Here is a 2,815-nt window from a genome sequence, read left to right on the forward strand (position 1 = left end):
CTTCCGATGGGTAAACTACAGGCCTCAAGGGTAATATTTGGGAGCAAGGAAAGTACTTCTTTCCCTCATGTTATGAGCAATATTAAAATTGATCAATCGATTGATTGATAGTGTGAGTTTCTAACTAATAGGGAACATTCTTTCTTTATAAATTATGCAATGCAAAAAAATTATCCACAAGAATGACCAGAAATATTTCTTTTAATTTTTTATTGCTCTATTACAGCTGTTCCAATTTTTCCCCCATTGCTCTCCACTGTCCCACCCCCGTACCCCCATCCCTGCTCCCACAATCAATCCCTACCCTGTAGTCCATGTCCATGGGTCATTTATACTGGTTTCTTGATGAGACCCTTCCTCTTCTTTTCCCCCTTTTCCCCCTCCTCCCCCCCATTCCCCCACCCCCCATCACAGTCAGTCTATTCCTTGTTTCCATGCCTCTGGTTCTATTTTGCTCATTTGTTTGTTTTGTTCATTAGGTTCCTGTTATAGTTGAGATCATATGGTATTTGTCTTTCACTGCCTGATTTATTTCACTAAGCATAATACTCTCAGTTCCATCCATGCTATCATGAAATATAGGAGATCCTTCTTTCTTTCAGCTGCATAGTATTCCATTGTGTAAATGTACTATGATTTTTTGATCCATTCACCTACAGATGGGCACTTAGGCTGTTTCCAGCACTTGGCTACTGTAAATAATGCCACTATGAACATAGGGGTGCATAGGTTCTTTTGAATTGGTGTCTCGGGATTCTTCAGATATAATCCCAGAAGTTGAATTGCTGAATCAAAAGGCAGTTCCATTTTTAGTTTTTGAGGAAATTCCATACTGTTTTTCACAGTGACTGCACCAGTCTGCATTCCCACCAACAGTGCAGTAGGGTTCCCATTTCTCCACATCCCTGCCAGCACTTGTTGTTTGTTGATTTGTTAATAATGTCCATTCTGACAGGTGTGAGGTGGTATCCCACTGTGGTTTTAATTTGCATCTCTCTGATGGCTAGTGATGTAGAGCATCCTTTCATATGCCTACAGTCCCTCTGTATGTCCTCCTTGGAGAAGTGTCTGTTCAGGTCCTTCGCCCATTTCTTACTTGGATTATCTGTCTTCCTGGTGTTAAGTCGTATGAGTTCTTTATATATTTTGGAGATCAAACCCTTGTCCGAGGTATCATTGGCAAATATGTTTTCCCATATGGTTGGTCCCTTTTCATTTAGCTGATAAGGCCAGAAATATTTGATGGTTTAGAAAAATAGGCCCCTAACACTGGAAATTGTTACTGGTTTTGTCACACTTAAAAATATATAAAGATAGTGACCCTAACTCCCTGTGAACCCAATTTTCCACCTAAGATTAAGAAGCTTTTTTGATTATAGCCTGATTTCTTTCAGTCCTGACTTAATTTTTTGCAGGCTCGGCAGGGTTGTGCTAATTTGTGAGGCTGGCATAATTTGTCATGTGCAATATACTCGAATGTTTTTTGAAGAAAAATTATTATTATTTCGTTCTGAAAGTCAGGTAATTATGACCTGAAAACTTTCCTGGTTCTCTGACATCTCACAGTAGGAGTTCAGTTCTCTCACCAGGATATAGAATTCATCCTCTGATCAAGATTTTATCTTGTTTCTAAGTGAGTGATAAAAATGTTAAGACTTTTACATTTTTAGGCCTAATACAGTTCATCTTGGGGCATTTACAAAAAGTATTTTTTTAATCTTCCTTTTAAAAACTCAGCTTAGGCCTTGCAGATGTCGCCACAACCCCAGATCTTCCTGCGACCAGCCTTGGTCAACACCACCCTGTTCTTTGACATCGCTGCCAGTGGCGAGTCCTTGAGCTGCGTCTCCTTCCAGCTGTTTGCAGACAAAGTTCCAAAGAGAGCAGAAAACTTCCATGCTCTGAGCACTGGAGAGAAAATATTTGGTTATAAAGTTTCCTGCTTTCACAGAATTATTTCGGGATTTATGTGCCAGGGTGGTGGCTTCACATGCCACCATGGCACAGGCAGCAAGTCCATCTATGGGGAGAAATTCAATGATGAGATTTCATCCTGAAGCACACGGGTCCTGGCATCTTGTCCATGGCAAATGCTGGACCCAACACAAACGGTTCCCAGTTCTTCATCTGCACTTCCAAGGCTGAGTGGCTGGATGGCAAGCATGTGGTCTTCAGCCAGGTGAAAGACGGCATGGGTGTTGTGACAGCCATGGAGCACTATGGGTCCAGGAATGGCAAGACCAGCATGAAGATCACTGTTGCTGACTGTGGACAACTCTGATACATTTATCTAAACCACCAGATCATTCCTTCTGTAGCTCATGAAAACACCCCTGCACCCTTATCTGCTTGGAATGTTCTATAATCTTTGTGCTCTCGCTGCAGTGCGTTTGGTTCCATATTTTCCTTACCCCTTCCAAGTCTAGCTGGATTGCCAAGTTAAGTGTATGATTACAAAATAAAAACTAAACAACAATAAAAAAATTTAGCTTAGTAAGTCATTTTCTTCTCACCTTATTCTTGTTCTCACATAACAGACTTGCCCAGTTAGGCTCAAAAGTTGGTGTAATCTGCCACTGAGTACTACCTATTACCTATTATATTGATGAAAGTAAAACTGCCAGATAAAATTAAATTACAGTGGTTAGAGAGGAGGAAAGAAAGTAAAAATAAAACAGATGAAGTGCGGCTTTTCTCCATGATCTCACAACCTCAGTTATAGTGCAGACACATTTCAAAGTCACTGGTAAAATAAAATGTGACTAATTAATTTCAAATACTTGAATTATGAAACACTGCATCTCAGTAATTTTCC

The 2,815-nt window shown here is 40.3% G+C and overlaps 1 pseudogene; it reads left to right on the plus strand.

Moving 5' to 3' along the window:
- Nucleotides 1-1,751: 1,751 nt before the first annotated feature.
- Nucleotides 1,752-2,265, plus strand: LOC150011219 (peptidyl-prolyl cis-trans isomerase A pseudogene; annotated as a pseudogene).
- The last annotated feature ends 550 nt before the right edge of the window (nt 2,266-2,815 follow it).

This window comes from Furipterus horrens, unplaced genomic scaffold (assembly GCF_987537825.1).
Source record: "Furipterus horrens unplaced genomic scaffold, mFurHor1.1.pri manual_scaffold_4, whole genome shotgun sequence".
Taxonomy (NCBI): domain Eukaryota; kingdom Metazoa; phylum Chordata; class Mammalia; order Chiroptera; family Furipteridae; genus Furipterus; species Furipterus horrens.